The 18,603-nt window shown below is 40.1% G+C and overlaps 1 protein-coding gene across 3 annotated transcripts in view; it reads right to left on the reverse strand.

The window, feature by feature from the left end:
- Positions 1 to 17,293, reverse strand: part of adarb1b (adenosine deaminase RNA specific B1b) — a 90,467-nt gene extending 73,174 nt beyond the window's left edge. For 2 of the 3 annotated variants that reach the window (XM_079464556.1, XM_079464555.1), the window contains exon 1: positions 17,124 to 17,287. The gene's annotated coding sequence lies outside the window, so the exon portion shown is untranslated. Of the gene's footprint in view, positions 1 to 17,123 lie in introns of all 3 variants that reach the window. The other variant, XM_079464554.1, reaches the window with a different exon arrangement.
- Positions 17,294 to 18,603: the final 1,310 nt, after the last annotated feature.

Consider the following 18,603-nt stretch of genomic DNA (forward strand, 5'->3'; position numbering starts at 1 on the left):
ATTAAATCATTAAAGCCTGCAAATCATTCAGTGTACATGAAAGTTCAATTCTTTTATAAGATCCAACCCTATCTTTCAAAGCGGATCATTTTATCCTTATTTAAATGGCATCTTATTTACATATCATACAGAAAACACTGATTCGGTTGAACTGCATCAAGGCCGATATATTCCAGACCCACGGTGTTGTGAGCATTTCTTATCTTCAGTGTTCTGGGTTCAGCGGGCAGACAAAACCAGACGCCGCAAAATCCCAGCAGTGCACACTGTGCTGCGCATCCTATATTTAGCTGACAGACTCTTTCAGAGACCAATCCAGAAGTCTGCTGACGCTGTATTGAGCTCGCTGCCTGGCTAACAAGGTTTCCCATAACCCTTAGCAATAAAATCATCAGCCCAAGAAGGAGTCTCTTCAATATCTACAGCAATCCAGTATATGTCTCAATGAAATATTCATCTACACTAGATTCCATGCAGGTCTTATACTAATGACACGGAGAGTAAATGCAGAGAAACTTAAGGCAAAATAAAGTGCATCTATAATCTATAATCTTTGGATTCATTCAATTAAAGCAGACCAGCAAACTCGGAAGAGGTGAAAAGGTCCTTACGACAGGTAGGCTGGGGGATGTATTGACAGTTTCTACATTAAGTGCACCACATGACACCTATGGAACAGAAGCTAATCTTATAACAATAATTTTGAGCTACAGGAAAGTCATAAATGAGAAAAGTTGTAATTAAACATCTAAAATGAACTTCATTTGTTTAGAGAGGTTCACCTCCCTAAGCCTTTACTAATGAAAACATGGATGCATGTCCATCGGAAGCAGGGTTGTGAAAGTAAGAATGTGAATTATAAGTGCAGGACTGATGTTAAGAGTGTTATAAGAGCTTTCATAAAAAAGAAAGGTCAAAAAGCAGATACAAGCAATGCAAAAGTAATCCGTGCAGCTCCTGACAACATATGAATGTTTTGTGAATTTTAACATTATGATTGATTGGTCTCTAAAATAATGATTTTATATCATCTGTAAACTAAAGCTTCTGGGACTGAAACTTCGGACGAATATCAATCGCATCCAAGAGCCTTACTCACTCAGAAAGGCAGAGCTCTAGAAGTGGAAATGCGAAAGGGAGACCGGCAACTGTCGATCATATGGGCGAACTGAATAATAAATATCAATGCCATTTTCTCTTCGACAGACACTTTGCGTTCGTCCCTTTCAGCAATGCTTTTCACAGGGGCAAACATGACGTTAAGAGCGTGTGATTCTGGTTGGTCCGAGGACAAAAAAGACGTTGCTGTTAGCTGTCATCCTGATTCTGGTTGGTCAAACGAATCCAGGTGCTGGACCAAAGACGTTTCAGACGCACAAGAGAAGACATCCCAAGACCCCAAAAAACATTATGAAATACTTGCTAAATTGTGCATAAATAATCAAATGTTAGAAGCGAATATGCTAGAAGCCAATTGGCGTTATACAGGCTTATATCAGCAAAATCATCATCGTTTATTTGTTGCAGAGTGGATCGAGTTTCACCCACCCATCATGAACAAGAGGCCCGTTACGCCACCTGCAGCGGGCAGCCCATTTTCACCGTTCCAGAACAGTTGGTGAGATCTTTGCAGAAGGCCAAATCACCATTGATCTGTGTGTGTAAGGAGATCAGGGGAGCACTCGCTTTCCCAGCGGGAGCCGCAATTCTGCACGTTTCAATTGGTCTCACCGAGACAGAGCAATTTGAGCAATAAATGCATGTTTCTTTAAGACTAGAACGTGCGTGTGCATTAGCGGCATAAGCTTAAAGGGATAGTTTACCCATAAATGAAAATTCCATCACGAGTTACTCACCCAAATGTCTTTCCAAATCAAATGCAGAACACAAAAGATATAAACAACAGTGGCTCCATTGACTTCCATTGTATGGACGTTTCTCAAAACATATTATAGAAATGCTGTCCTTCTGAAACCGTGTATCTTCATAAATTGCGATTTTGTTTTACCATAAATCATTAATATATTATATTACATACTTTATTTGGGGGTGAATAAACGACATTTCTGTGCATTATACCTTTAAGCACAATTTGTGATTTTATTACAGATTGTGAAACCTTGAGGTTGAGTAGACCTGAAACCAGCCCACTCATACGTAGTTTTGCACATGCTCAATAAACTGGCCCGGTGTGTGTGTGCATGCATGATAATTCAAATAAATCATTTTTTCGGAAGGTGTCTCTGCGTCCGCAGCTGCTGGAGGACCGGATACATCAGCGGAAAAAAACACACCGCATCGAGCTGGATTAACATGCTCATCGCTGCCCCTGTAAACTAGAGAACGCTCATGTTACAAGCACAATTGTTGAAAAGGCTTAGAATAGCTAAATCCCCTCAGCCTGCGGTCTGACACGAGCCTCCTACCGAGAGACAAGCAGTCCACTCCTCTGCAACAGTCCCTACAATGCAGACGTCGCCCGAGGATGCGTTACAAAGTGTAAAGCAAACATGCATTACCACGCGGCTCTGAGGAGATAAGGAGAGCGTTATTTTTCCTTGTCTTTGCTGATTTGCAATGTATTCCATGCTGTTGCACGTTGCACCAAGGGCTGCGGTGATGGAAACGATGCCAGATGCAACAGAGACTCTAGGCCTGTACCGTACCGTATTGTTGGGGTTGATTCACACAGACAGGGGTAAAAACTCCACATCTCCCCGGGCTTGAACATTCGCCAACACTCCTGCTAAATACAACAAAACCTGGAACCTCTATTCAGCTTATTTATTTGCCATGGCTTTGCATAAGAGCTAACCAAAACTGTACTAGTGGACGTGCACAGAGGCCTTTGTAAAACACATAAGGCATGTACTTCTGTTTTTATAAATAGTAACCAACTGTTATCAAAACCAAAAGAAGTCTAATAAATGCTAATATCTGTCTATTCATCTATTCACTGGAGAAACATATTCATGCTATGACACAACAATATAGTTAAGATTCGTAGTATATGCCATAACACAGAATTGTAGAATTTAAACAAAGAAATATTTGGCAAATAAATTAGGTAGTAGATTAAAAGTATGATCATTATTTTTATAACAATTTTTAAGGGCCATTTCCATGTAATACATTTATGGGTGACATTATAAAAGTCGCTGTTCGGCAATGGTCCTGAGTGCTATACGTCAGCACGCTAATCCAAGGGCGATTGGCGCAGACCTATTAAATATATTGTACTGTATATATTAATATATTTATAATAACTACAATGAAGCCCTGCAACATTGTAAAAAGGTGATATATAAATATATTTGAATAGAGTTGAATTAAACAAAGGCCTCTTTGGAAACAGACAGCAATAGCGATAGGCATGTGGCTATCAAATGCATATCTAAGGGAACTCCTACCATAGATAAAACTTAATATAAATGTTCATATGCAGTTATCCAGCCTCATTTATTTAATCAAAACTTAAGATGTCTTTCATGGCTGTCAATCTCACAACACAAAGACGCTGTGTTTCGGCACTCACAATTAAAGCTTCATCACTGAACCCATATTGCCATATAATAGACACTTTTTAAAGCGGGGAGCCAGGGGCTGTAAAATAGAGACACAATAATCCTCATCGAGGTTCACACATTACTAATGCAAATGCTTTCTGCCTAACAAGCTCCAAACAATTAGGCCTTTTCATTGGGAGGAAGTTCCATCCCACAGACGTTACTTCATCATTAGGAGAATCCAACCACATCTCTAACTCACTGTCAGCGGTGCAATAAGAGCCCGTAATCTTATCCAGAAGAAAACCCGACAACAAGGGTGACGGCCTACATGCAGACGACTGAATGTCTAGCACATGCAAAGGTCACCTGGGGTTCAAAAACTAAAGAAATACACAGAAAGGTATATATTGTATAACAATGCATATTGGAGATGGAAGGTAACGGTAAAATTTATTTCTTGATATTATTTCGAATATTTAAGATCTTGATTTAGATGTTGAAATGATCAGAATAAAAAAGGAAAATTAAGGAGCAATCATTTTAAACAAACAAAATAATTTGAGACTAATTAAACAGCCCTTTTATTTTTTCTCAAATGCTGCACATTTCTTTGCCACATACAAATATATTTTATGTCAGATAAGAAAAGTAACTGTAGTTTTAAAACAAATAAAAAAAAAATTAAGACAAAAGTCTCTTTAATATAAACACAAACAAGACTTTGTCTGAGCTTTTCGTGGATTTTTCAACATTTAAGAAATATCAGCGATCTACGTTTTCTAAGTTTGCAGTAAACAATGCAACCCCTGCTGTTCAAAACATGTATCGCGATTCAAATAACATCTCAACCGGAATCGACACACGATTTTTAAGTGGCTAACAGTGTATCGTAACATCCCTAGCAGCAATATAACCATTTATAGAACAAACTTTAAAAATATCCAAGTCACACAGAAACTAGTCCAGAAATGCAAACATTGTGACCTTGTGAAACATTCATATCCGCAATGTTTCTTCATTTAAGACAGTTATGCATTTGGACTGGGCATATATTCTATAACATTGTCTAGGTCAAATAAAATGAACTAAGAGCTGAGGAAGATGACATGGCCTCGGTCAGCAGAACAGTGACCTTACAGACATGATGTGTCAAAGGACACTCAAAGTCAACTCATCTTTCTAAAGAACACAAGGTCACCTCAAAGTCAACTTAATAAAGCAGGGTGAATGGGTGGTTGTGGAGCTCCAGAGTTGGAAAAAAGGTCAGAAAGTAAGAAATGTTTGCCTGATGGTCTCTATATTAGATTATTTTAAAATGTATTTTACCAGAGGGTTTAATATCTTGTATGGTATTTGCTCAGATTGAGAAAATGTGTACGCGAAAAACATTTTTATAAACAAGGCACGTGTTTCTCTCAGACATTCGATCCTAAACTACTGTATAAACAACCTAAATCTAAACTAAAACCATCAAAACCCTTTGTGCTATTATATTGTTAAATATTAAGTAGCCACTACCCATCTCCATGTCGATTTTCATTCAGGGCAGCCCTTTTGCCGAGTCCATTCTCTCCATCTCAAGGCTTCTGACTAATTCAGCATGGAATAATGAAGTCAGTGAGAAGATACCTCGCACCATCATAACATTTCAGCGTCTGCAGCTTCTAAACCCCAGAGTGGAAGATCTGTCTCTCGCCTCACATACGCCTGATCCACGGCATTCACCAGCCCATGAATAAAAGACCAGGAGAAACCCAACCATTGGGAATCCAAGCCTTTACCATAAGACCATTCTTGAATTATTAAAGGTGTCGCATTTTCACTGAACAACTTCCCGTCAATCAAAGTAAACAAATCCTTAAACAGTTACTCATACAGTGAAGCTTATATTGTTGGATTTGGTAAAAAATGAAGGCTGTACAATGTTTTGCCCCAACAAGGCTAGCTTGAATTTTGTATTACCATATTACAGTTTCTTCTTTTATTTGGGATGTGAAGGTCACGATGAAGGTTTCACTGAATCTCATCTGCCTTTTAATCTCAGTCTGATGTTGTAAATATTAGGGATGCACCGATACCAAGCTCATGTACTCGTACTCGAGAAAATTCCCCGATACCAAAGACCGATACCTCACGTGACGTAACTGACACAATGACACAATGTCAGCCTAACTGTGTGTTCACACCGAGCGCGAATGAGGCGTCAAGCGCGAGTGATTTACATGTTAAGTCAATGCAAAGAATGACGCGAATAGCGCGAATGACGCGAATAGCGCGAATGACGCGAATGACGCGAATAGCGCGAATGACGCGAAATGCGCGAATGACGCGAATGAGGCGAGTTGAAAAATCTGAACTTTGGTGAAAATTCACGCCGCGTTAACCAATCAGGAGCCTGCTCTAGTAGTGACGTAGCGAGCAGAGGCAGAAATACAAAATGGAGGACAAGCTCATCTCAGTGTGTGGACACCCGGAGCGATATGATACGTGTTCATATTTTTATAAAAATAGGAATAAAAAGGATCTTGCTTGGAAGAAAGTGAGTGAGGAGGTCGGAGAATCTGGTAAATTGTAAAAACATTTTCGTGAAGCGAATTTCACTCGCGAATGACGCGAATAGCGCGAATGACGCGAATTTCACGCGCGAATGGCGCGAATAGCGCGAATGACGCGAACAGCGCGAATGACGCGAATGAAGCGAGTAAACACAAAATGTTCAAGCGTCAAACTACTCGCGAATAGCGCGTTTTTGACGCCTCATTCGCGCTCTATGTGAACACACAGTCATAGTGTGTTCACACCAAGCACAAATTAAGCGCTAAGAGCGAGTGGTTTACATGTTAAGTCAATGCAAAGACGCGAAACATCCTACTTGCGGTGCGTTTCGCACGAATGAGGCGTCGCGAATCGCTCGAATTGAGCGTTTGCCCATTGGAGGTTATTGGACACTGTGAAATTTGGGCTTTGAAAATTTGTGATAAGCACATGATAATGTTCAATGGTCTCATTGTGTTGTTCTTAGAAAATTGGCACATAAAAACAAAAAAAAAACTGTACAACAGGCATTGGTATCGGTATCGGCGAGTACCAGGGAAAAAATATCGGTACTCGATCCTTAAAAGGTGCTATCGGTGCATCCCTAGTAAATATGAAGCTGTGGATTGAAAGCCTTGGACGTGATTGTCGCCTCATTAAAAAAAATGACTGCGCTGGTTAAGTGGCGTTTGTATCGCATTCACTTGAATGGTGTAAAAAAAGGCCCAAAATGGCGAAGGAGAAAATGAAATTAGCTTATTCAGTTATTCAGTGGTGAACCAGTAAACAGATTTCTAAACATTACAAAAAGGAAGTAAATCGCTATCATTCATTTGAGCTAAACCCTACTCAACACTCCAAGCTCTTACATATTTACTGTATCAAACAGTTAAGAGCAATGCAAGAGAGAGCAGAAAGTATTAACATTTATAATACTTTTACGTAAATTTGATATATTTACTTAATAGTAGTATTGACTGCTTGCATTAAAAGAAAAATATATGTCAAAGATTTGACATGTTCTTCACAGGCAGCACTAAGAATAGTGCATGCATGGAATACTAATCTCACAACCAATTATAAAATACTGAACAGAAGCACTGAAATAAAATGATCTTCATATTACAATTACATAGCACAAAACAAAACTTTGGGGCTATTTAACATTTTCAACCAATACTTTGTGGAACTGCGAGTAAAAACAAAACAGCCACAACTCTGGCCCAAACTCTTTGAGACAAATCTGAATGATGCTGCATCCCTTACCCTGATCGCACCTATGACACCTTTGATGCTGCCTATGTAGGCCCCTGACAAGGTTTTGCTACAGAGCCGAACTGTCTGATGTCTATGCGGCTCATCTCGGCTTGACCTAAATTTAGAGCTTTGTACACATCAGCTCTCGCGCACACTATGAAAGAGAGATGCCATGGAAACAGTGTAACAGAAAGCTAAACTCTCCATCATTAACAAATGAAGAGGTAAGCGATCATCAGCAAGTGCTTACAAATGATGCAGCCTTCTTATTTTGACAACAACTCTTATTCCCACAAGGAGACAAAAATATCACATTCAAGTCCCTGCATCCCAATATGTCAGAGACGGGTTGTCAGCAGCGCTAGCGAAGGGAAGGAAATAAGTCTCTGTGGCCCGGAGCGCTCTTGGCGGAAGCCGTCACTCAGATGCTGGTAGACTGCATAATTATAATTATTCTAAAACAGTTAAAACAGGTAAATGCACCTGAAATAAACACTCAGGGCAACTCTGGACATGATCTTTATGTCCTTATACAGTGATGTGAGACATGATCATGAGCACGTGTAAACTGTGCAACACATTCACTCATACACGCAGAACCGTCTGATGACAGATTTAATCATAGGGCTCTAGATATATGCTATATGAACTCAACGCAGCCGGGAAACAAGTTTCAATCGCAAAATAGACTAATACTCTGGACAGAACACAGAACAATGAAAGAAATGGGTAAACTAAAATGTATATGGCCCTTATTGATTCGTTTGCTTTTCAAATGAATTGTTCATTGTTAACCTTTGTTGTCTATTTATTTTTTAAAGAGAATAAAAGACGTTTTATACTTGTGCTACATGTGCAACTGTTTGGCCGGTGCAACAAAACTTTAAACCGCATCCAGTGCGGTAAAATATACACAGAGAAAGAGTAAAACTAGGTGGTGATTGACATGATCTAGAAAACACGGTGCAGCACATTCTCCCGGGTGAATCATTGGAGACAAAAAGAGACGGACAGAAGGAGAGAGAGAGCGAGAGAGAGAGAGAGAGAGAGAGCTAAACATGCTAACAAAACCTCAAGTCATCCGAATACAATAAATAGATGAACCATCTATTCCGGTGACAAGAGCGACATAAACAGGAACCCTCTGCTTGTCCAGAATACACCTCATTTCAGCCGACATTGTTTTGGTATTCCGGTTTCATTACCGGTCTACGTTCAAAGTACGAGCCCAGACATTGAAATGTGACCCCGATACCAAACAGGAGAGTAAAAAACGTAAGAGCGTTACAGGGCGCAAAAGAGTTAGTGGCTGTCATTTCAAGCAAAGCAACAGAGGAATTCTTTTTCATAGACATTCATCGCCTCAGGTGACTCCAGACTGAAAGCAAATAAGGAAAAAATCTTTAGTAGGATTGGAAATGATTTCTGGAGGGCTGTTGTGCTTCAAGCTGGGACAATGACTGGAACTGCATTTATTATATGACACGTATATGATGCTGCTGTGTGAGACTACTTAAAATATATTTTCACCATGGTATAAGTACAGTAACAGAGTCGTGGCTAAAAGTAAACCTTCAAAATGATCATGGAAAGCAATTTGGCAAACTTCTTTGTTGGTGTGAAATAGCCCAAATGTCAAGATATCCTATGGACATTACCTTTATTTACATTAGCTTGTTTGGTAAAGCAAATGCAGCTTCTATTGCCTTGAGGATAAGAAAAGTTTTAAATCTGAGATTTAGAATCTCTTGCTTAAACTGTATCTGGTATCATATGTAGCACATGCTGCAGCTCATCACTGACTTAAAATGTTCCTACACCGAGTGAACGGCATGCTTTGCCACCAAACTCCAGCCGTCACAAGCTGTCCAGACTGCAGTTAACAATCTATTTTCCAGCCTTTTCATTACTTTTTCATCAGCCATTACCAGGTTCACCTGATTCGCACTGAGGTTTCGGTCAGGCGACGGGCAGCGTCATATAGCCTTACAAATGAGATACCGGGGAATGGAGAAGCGCCCCAAAACTGTAATGTTGCAGAACTCTGAGGAGCCGTTCTGTAAGTGAGAGAACGTTCGCAAGAAACAACAAACTCATTCTGACGGGTCTCAGGTCGCCATCAAGCTCTGCCCTTGAGCACGAAGCAAGCGCTGTAAGAGGAAAAAACATACTGACTCATCCATCAAAACGGAAGAAACTGTGAGCGTCAAAATGAAAAGTACAAGGTCAGATGAGGACATAACTAGGGAATCGAGAACCAGTTTTAATTCAAAGCTGCGTTTACTGCACTGCACCACTACTGAATCGACAGTCTCCATGCAAAAAAGGTACAGTCTGAATTAAACATAATGTAGGAGAATGTGAAGCACAAAAGGAAATAAAGTCTAAAACTGACAGCACATCCGCAATCTACTGTTTTCACACAAAACCAAGCATACCGGTTACATTTTATTCATCAAAGCAACCCTACAGCAGCCTCAGGTGACCAGAAAAGTCAGAATCCACATGTAGGCAACTGTGATCAATTATTCATTACATTTTAATTCCTAAAAGCCCATCCAACGACCCGCATAATTGGGGTGATGTTGCCAACAGCATCAAATGGCCGCGCTGGAGAGGCGATAACCGAACACATCCGAGCATGTGGCTCCTTTGTGAATGTAAAACTATTTACATTTAACAAAAACTAATATTTACAAATTAAACAGACAAAAACGCAATCCTGCATCTATAGCAGCATCTGTACCCATATGTGCCACAGAGATGTTATGGCATGGTGCATGTATGTCTATGTTACATCTTACATCACCATAACTACGTTACTACCATCTCACATTCACACAACCGGGCCATGACAACCTTTGCTGCAAGCCAGAGGGGCACGTGACAAGGTCTCCATAAACATCTAACAGTGCTGAGGAGATAAAGAGTGGACAGAAACAGTGAGGCAGATTGTACAAAGACACTGCGAAAAGAGCAGATGGTTGCACTGCCTCCAACAGAACAATGCCTCCAAGGGAATCCACATTCGGCCAATCGCTGAGTTGCAGAAAAACGCTCAGATGCTCGTTTCAGCCTTCTGTCCACAACACAAGCAGAAACAGCAGGACAGGACAAAATATGGCAGTAGTAAATCTTGATGCTTTCATTCTTAAACTCCGACAACAGAAAGAACAGGCGAGCAATTTTGTATTGCCACTCAAGCGATAAGAGTCAAATGGAAGCGCTATTAAGATTTTGCATATTGTTTGCAAAAGAGATCTCATGGAAATGTAGAATAACATGCTTTAAAGTCGAATTTGAATTAAATTACTTTACATTTTAACCATCCTCAATTAAAGGAGTCATCAAGTTGTTCATGCTTTTATAAGACACGTAAAATTGCAAAAATGAAATGTTTTATTTAAAAGTGGATGCTCATCGAAACCTGCCTTGTTTAAACATGGCCCACTATTCTACGCCCAAAATGTATATGCAAAGAAAGAAGGCGTGTCTATTCCCGCTGTAGTGTTGTAGTTGTTATGTGGTGGAGATTGTTGTCACACACAGCGCTTTCACATTGATGAGTATTGTTAAAAATCGAGGCATTTCACAGAGGAGCAACAGTAATGCACGGTATGTGAAAACGATTGTGTTTTTTTACCGTAAACCGTGTACACGGTTCACACCAAATACACACAATAATGTTTGTTTTAGCCATCCAATATGACCCCTTTAAATGTCACAGCGGAAAACCTTGGCAGATTAAATCCATAAAAACAGTTAGTTACAGTCCAAGTAGTTTGCAATGCAAAGGTCCTAGAGATTACACGGATAAAAACGTACAGTTTTTGGACAAAATCATCTGCCAAATACGCAAACGCAAATGTCCATTTCAATGCCCAACTCCATGTTGCAAGCTTGACTTGTTTTTTTATTCAAGCAAACATTGTGTGCCAACTACAACAGCCTTAGTCATTTATAGCAGATAGTAGTGCACTCAGTGTAGACTGGCGAAAAACTAAAGAGGGTTGTTTTTTCCCGTAGGACATCAGCTTCATGTGTATTATTCATAGATCTAAATCTCTTTTTCCATCAAGGATTCTGTGAGAGAGGAACAGCACATGTATGACTTGCAGATATTGACTTGCAGCACATGTTTGACTTGCCCTCTGTTGTTATTTTACTGCATTAGATACAAAAGGCCTGAATTATTGTAAAGTGCACCTTGCTGACGGATACGGAAGATAATCTTTCACCGCTACTAGCTGAGGATGTTTTCTCATGCAAAGTCCAACCAATCTGGGGCCTCGAGTCGTCTAATGCCCGAAACAATGCTGTGCAATTTGACCTTTTCAATGGAAAAGCTGGTTTAACCGTCACATAATATGTAACGTCGGACTCGTCTTAAGTGTTCTTTATTAATTGTTTATCACAAACTCTTTCGGCCTGTCATCAGTAACATGGGATGTTAGGGGTGTATTACTATATCTTCAATATATGTAGCTATGATAATTAACGGTTAACACTTTTATTTTCACTTTAACAGGCCTATTCAATTCTTGTTCGTTTACTTGCAGAACGTTAATTAAATGAAATTGGAATAATGTCAGATCTCACTGACCATTAACTGCCATATTAGGGAAAAACAGGACGGGACAGTATAGAGCGGACAGGTTAGCACTGGGTAGAGATACTCAAACTCCCCATTATTAGCCTATATATTTACACCATATATAAATGACACATTGGCATAGAGACCAGCACGATCTTGTTATGATGGACATCACACAAAGGTACGTTATACTTTCTATGAAAAACTGCTCTGTTTTTTACATCCCAAAATGTATTTCTAAAAGTACTGCAGCGGCTCTTTAGTTTATATAACTTCAAATAAAGTTTGCCTTCACTATGCAGCGTTCAGCGTTGACGAGAAGTTGTCGTAACAAACAAGATCGAGAGGTTTGGACATTCTGTGACTGTGCACTATAAATATGAATGATGCAATCATTTTAAATGCCGGAAAGTGTCCCCTTAAGGTGTCTTATCCGCTCCGAGCTGAAAGATCGGCCTTTGAGCGCTGCTAGCTCTGAGAATCTCATCAAATGAAGTCACCCGACATGCTTCATAGATACGGACATTGTCATACGCGGGAAGCCGACCCTCCTTGGTTGGTTTCTTTTGACTTAAAAGTTATGAAACAGGTTCCAAAATAATGTCTGGCTGCAGCCCAGCCTGTCTGTGTGCAGCTGATGCGATTGGTGCACTTTCTTAGGGCCATTTACTTTTCCTAAAAAGGAATTACGCAACCAGCTCTGTCTGCAAACCTGAAGGCTCCAGATTTTGTGACGGGGAGATGGGGCGGCAATGATGTGCCCTGCGGGAGGCTTTCAGGATGTCCCAGCCCGTGGTTTCATCACCAGGCCTGTGACAAAAACTCTGAATCACGTGCCTTTGTTTCTATGGGTCTTACTGCTGCCCAATTAGACTGAAAAAGGAGCACCACAGCCTTTAGAGAGACCTCATCGAAGGGCCGATACTTCCAGTCCAATAAATCTACTCTTAAAACTTTATTCGCCAGCTTTAACATAACTTTTGGTGACACTTTCCAAATATTAAAGTGATACTTCAACCAAAAACGAAAATTCTGTCATCATTTACCCACCTTCGAGTTGTTCCAAATCTGTATAAATTTCTTTGTTCTGATGAACACAGAAAGATATTTGAAAGAATGATTTGCTGTCCTACATTCTTCAAAATGTCTTCTTTTGTGTTCAACAGATCAAAAAAATGGTAACGTAATCTTTCCTACAATGGGAGTCAATGGGGAGCAAGATCTGTTAGATTATAAGCTCTAGCTCTCATCAGAACAAAGACATTCATACAGATTTGGAACAACTCGAAGGTGAGTAAATGATGACAGAATTTTCATTTTTGGGTGAAGTATCACTTTAACAAAAAACAAGTCTAAAACCTCAATAGTGAGCAATTTAACAGCCTCGCTTGAATTTAACAGAACGGCCAAGAAAGAGAACGCTGGTGAGAAGACATGTTTGCTCATGTGAAACCACTAAACTACATTCACTGAAATGAAAAATGAATGGAAAAATAGTTATTTGTGACTTTTTATTGAAAGGGTTTGTGTCTGGCTGGTGTTTGATCGTGCATTGATGCCACACATCACATACACTTCGAAGTTACCAATGTCAATGGAAAAAAATATATGTCAATGTCTATCAAGAAAACATGCAGTAATGTGATGGTTTGTTATGAAAGTAGTTCTGCTAGCTCAACAGTTTGAGCACTGCGGTATATTCACCACGCATATCAATTATTTTGGTCTATAATTTTAAATAAAAATGCCTTTTTATTTAGATTTTCACTGCATTTTCATTCTTACAAACAAAATCACATTATAACTGCTTCGAAATGCTAAATTGCTTAAAATGCTGAAATTGTTACATATCTCCAATGCCCCAGCCTGCTTGCATGCAATACAAAAGTCTCCTCACATTTATTTGTTTGGCAACCGTACAGATCCATTATTTCACAGCCTCAAACAACAGCACCCGTGTCATGTCCTGTGTATTTCCGTTAGCCCAATGAACATTCAAACTAAAGTCAATTGATGAGATGAAATTCAATCTGACATGTGGCGTGCAGAGAGGAACAAATACAACGAGAAACCTAACCTTCAACTACGAACTTGACATAACATGAGACACCCAATATTCACTTTCTGTGCGCCCTGTGGCTAAACTCATCCGTGTCTAACGAATAAAGATCGCAGCACAGGAATCTCTCCATGTTGCTGTAAATGAGCCGGTCGAAAACTGATTAACGGATGCGCTTCACACGCACGCGATGCCGTGGCGCTACACAAGCGAATAACAAGCATGCAGTCATGCCATGTGACCGATAAGACACTTGTTATACAGCGACTCAGACATTGCATGCTGTGCATGCACAAATTTATATACATGTTGCATCAGTTCATGCAATCCCTACCCACTGAATCCCTGTGATCTTGGCGCTGCCAGCATTATGCCCTTTTTGACCTACAGGTACAATTAGAATCAGTAAAAATATAATGTATACCATGTATCAATGTATGAATATTGAGGGTTCAGAATTCAAACAATGCTGAAGCAATGACAACGAAGAAGCAGAATAGCTAGACACTTAATGAACATCCCATTAAACACAGAAAGCTGAGAGTCAAATAAAAAAAGCTTGAAAGCTTTTTTTACATAATCCGTTCGTAATGTTGTAGCCCATTTGATTACTGCAGCATTCAGAGTCATTATTAGGACACAAATATGAGCTTCTAGTCTTTAGGACACATCTGACTAAAGGAAGTAAGAAGTATGAGATTGGCCATCTCTGAGTGAATCATCCACTATTGTTTTTCCGCAGAGGCACAGCAGAGAACAACCGCCCATCAGATGGCACAGACTCTCAGGTTAACTCATGGACACCCAACAACACTAGTTTATATAAGAGCACACTGGGGGCTGCATTATGGGACAATATAATGAACTGCTGCTTCGACACACTGATGGGCCAGTATGTGTAGACGACATCTCCAAATGACTTATTATAGTGATCACACCATGTTATTTTGGTGCAAATTTATCTGCCACTCCACAGCAACTAGACAAAAAAGTTAGATGCCGACAAGGCAGGGTGCGTGCCACGACCTCATCTTCAAAGACCATGCAAGTATGCAAGAAAATACGACCCAGACAAGAATAAATATGGATTCATTTGGAACAAGGATAAACAAGGGCAAACCGCGAAGCATTTTGGGGATGAATCGATCTCCCCTCGTGTGACTTATTGAATATGTATTAGGAATATTTTGTAGAATGGTAAGGCTGCTCTTCCCATACCCTTTCCCATTCCCATTCAACTAGGCTCATCAACGATTACACCGTCCAGCACAGCCAGAAACCTGGGAGTGGTAATCGATGATCGGCTTAACCTCACAAGTCATGTTGCCAGCACCACCCGGTCCTGTAGATTCATCCTCTACAACATCAGGAAAATTAGACCTTCCCTATTGGAGCACTCTACGCAAGTCCTAGTCCAGGCTCTTGTCCTGTCCAAACTGGATTATTGCAATGCGCTTCTGGCTGGACTTCCTGCTTGCACAATCAAACCCCTCCAGATGATCCAGAATGCGGCGGCAAGAGTGGTCTTCAATGAACCAAAGAGAGCGCATGTAACTCTGCTCTTCATCAGGTTACACTGGCTCCCTGTTGCCGCCCGCATTTAGTTCAAAGCTATGCTCCTGGCCTACAAGACCAACACCGGGTCCGCACCATTGTATCTCCACTCGCTAATGCAGATCTATGTTCCTGCCAGATCACTGCGGTCTGCAAAGGAACAACGACTAGTGGTACCATCCCAAAAAGGAAAAAAGTTACTCTCCCGTACCTTCTCTGGATCTGTTCCACATTGGTGGAATGATCTACCAGCTGCTACAAGATCAGCAGACTCGGTTGCCATCTTTAAAAAAACGCCTAAAAACGTATCTCTTCCGTCAACACGTCGCTGATTGAATTTTTCCTAATTCTCTTCCCTTTCCTTCTTTAAAAAAACAACAACACTTACTAACCTCACTATTCTTTGCTTTTAATACTGTGCTAGGCTTTAATGGACTAGTTTGATGCACTTATGTATTTTGTTGCCTATGTTGTTATAATTGCTTCCAATGTTTCCTCATCTGTAAGTCGCTTTGGATAAAAGCGTCTGCTAAATGACTAAATGTAAATGTGAATGGGGACTGTAGTGGTCAGTCACAAACATTCTGTCCGAGAAGGAAAAATTACAGAATTTTAATTTTGGGGAGGGAAAATATATTTTTAATCATTGGTCCTAGAGCTGATAAGAAAGGCGCGCAACTATTTTGAGTTATCACGTCATGGCCACTGTAAAATTCAGGTCCAAACGCAAACCCACTGCTCTGGGTCAGAGGAGAGATGACCAAAGAAAAACGCTCTTTAAACATGGTGATTCCCATACAGCCTGGCCGCATCAAAAAGAGCAGCTTTGTTATTAAGACATTCACAGAGTCGTTCGAGTTTCAAGTGACATGAGGGTGTGTAGCTGGTGCCAAAGTGCGACTCGACGAACTGACCAAATTTAGATGCGTTAATGTGCCTCAGCGCTTTACACAAACACCTAACATGCTATACGCGTAAACCACTATCATAAAATACCCAATTCGAAGTTGCGTTTAAAATCCGCTTCGCTTAGAATTGCTCTCGACACTTGTTCTACAACATCGAGTGCGCATCGTCCATTCTTGCCTGCTTAAATCTTTTCATCACAGTAATTCCAAGGTGGTTTCCTGCAGTCCTGTTATAAAGCTCAGTGGATGTTCACGCGGGGCACTGGGTTGCATTATGGACCGTGGAACTGCATTATGACAGCCGCGTGCCCGCATCCGATCATGCCCGCAACAATGTATCGCTTTTATCATTACGGAAATACAATGTGTCGTTTTTACGGTCACCAAGCAACAATGTATCCTTTATCGTGACAGCGCAATAATGTATCGCTTTATCATTTATCATCACAGCAAGCGCGATCTCGTTCTGCGTTGGAGCCCCGCTATACATTCGCACACCAAACGCGCGCTGGCTTAACATTACAACAACAGTCTTCCAATTGCGTAAAGTTGCGTCTGCGTGATGGTTTGCGGAGCTTTCTGTCATAAGAGAACCCGACCTGTTCTGTTCCCATTCTCTGCTCGTGTTACATAAACACGACGGGAACACGCGCGAAATATCCAGTGTCTAAAAATAAACCCAAGAGTGCATTTACATCCATACTCACGGGTTTGAGCGCAGAGTTCAAATGAGATCCAGGGGACCCTCGTGTGCCATTGGAACGAAGTTCAGTTCTCCTCTAATCTCGTTTATGTTCCCGGGGACGGAGCGGATGTGTACGCCGCAAAGACGTTCGATCAAGCGGCCTAGTATACTCGCGCTGGGTCGCCTGTCGGCGGCGCGCAACGTGTTTTCAGATACACACTCTGATTGGCTACAGGAATTAAGGGCCGCCCACATTTGGTAGTTCGGGGCGGGAGGCGGAACACAGGAGATGAATATGATTGGCGGAGCGAAACAGATCGTCTGTAAACACAGCGGATGATTACTTTTGTGATATGAAAATGCAAATTTGACTTTATTGATATGAGTAAAATACGGAGTGATTACGCATTACGGGGATGGGGTCTATTACAATTATTTCTTTTAAATAATTGAAGAGATCAGCGCAACACCAAGCTTAACTTTGTTTTGCCTACATTAAGAAAAAAAACGTTGTTCTGTCACGTAGTTTTTGTAGTCTGCAGCTTTAACTCTTATAAAGATGTGTATTGCAATTTATGGCACCGTAGCTAATTCATTATACATTAATTTGCTTATTAATAACAAAAATATAACATGATGGCTAACAGGATGAAAGTAACCTGAGATTTAGCCTATGTTACATTCATACATTCATAATCTTTTGAAATACTTTCTTGAAATAGGATCAATTTAATCAAATTTCCATCTTAAACATTTTAATTGGAGAAAAGGAAAAAAAGACTTAGATATTTTATTGCTTTATTTTTATTTAATAATATTAGATTCGTCAAAAAATGCAACATCTCATTTTCTGCAATAAATATGATCCAACCTGCATGAGTCCTCTTTTCTGCTAATAGGATTGTATTAGTTTCTCGGTGACAGTAAGACTGCTTTCATTTTAGGAACTGTTTTGCTTAATTCCCTTTATTGCAGTTTCATCAGAAAGCCTTACAGGTAGAACCGATAAATCAGCCACCGGTGTGGATGGAGTTACATTTAATTCAAATTGAGGAACATTGGAAGTAAAACTTTGCAGTTTGCTTTTGAAGATGCTGGAGCCTGTAAGAGTCCCTAACAACCCCAGAAAGCACAGGAAGAGCTAAAGAGTTTCAGTATCTGCGGTTAATACCACCTAGCTGATTAAAAATATGATCCATAAAAGTCCAATAAAATAAAAGCCATTATTCAATTTTGACTCTCCACAAATGGATAACATAAATAAATGATAGCATACAACATCAATGCATTTCAAATTAAATATAGACGTTTTACTTTTATATCTGAAGATATACATCAGACTATATAATTTGTCTATAGTTAGAATTTAACTGAACTTCAGTCAAATGGATCCTTCGTTTTTTATGACAAAATGACTCTCTCGTGAAGCTGCACGCAATCTTTTCACACGAATCGACAAATAATATTATGTCGTTTTTAATGTAATGCCAGTCAGATCATAA

Source organism: Barbatula barbatula (assembly GCF_947034865.1).
Source record: "Barbatula barbatula genome assembly, chromosome: 9".
In the NCBI taxonomy this organism is placed as follows: domain Eukaryota; kingdom Metazoa; phylum Chordata; class Actinopteri; order Cypriniformes; family Nemacheilidae; genus Barbatula; species Barbatula barbatula.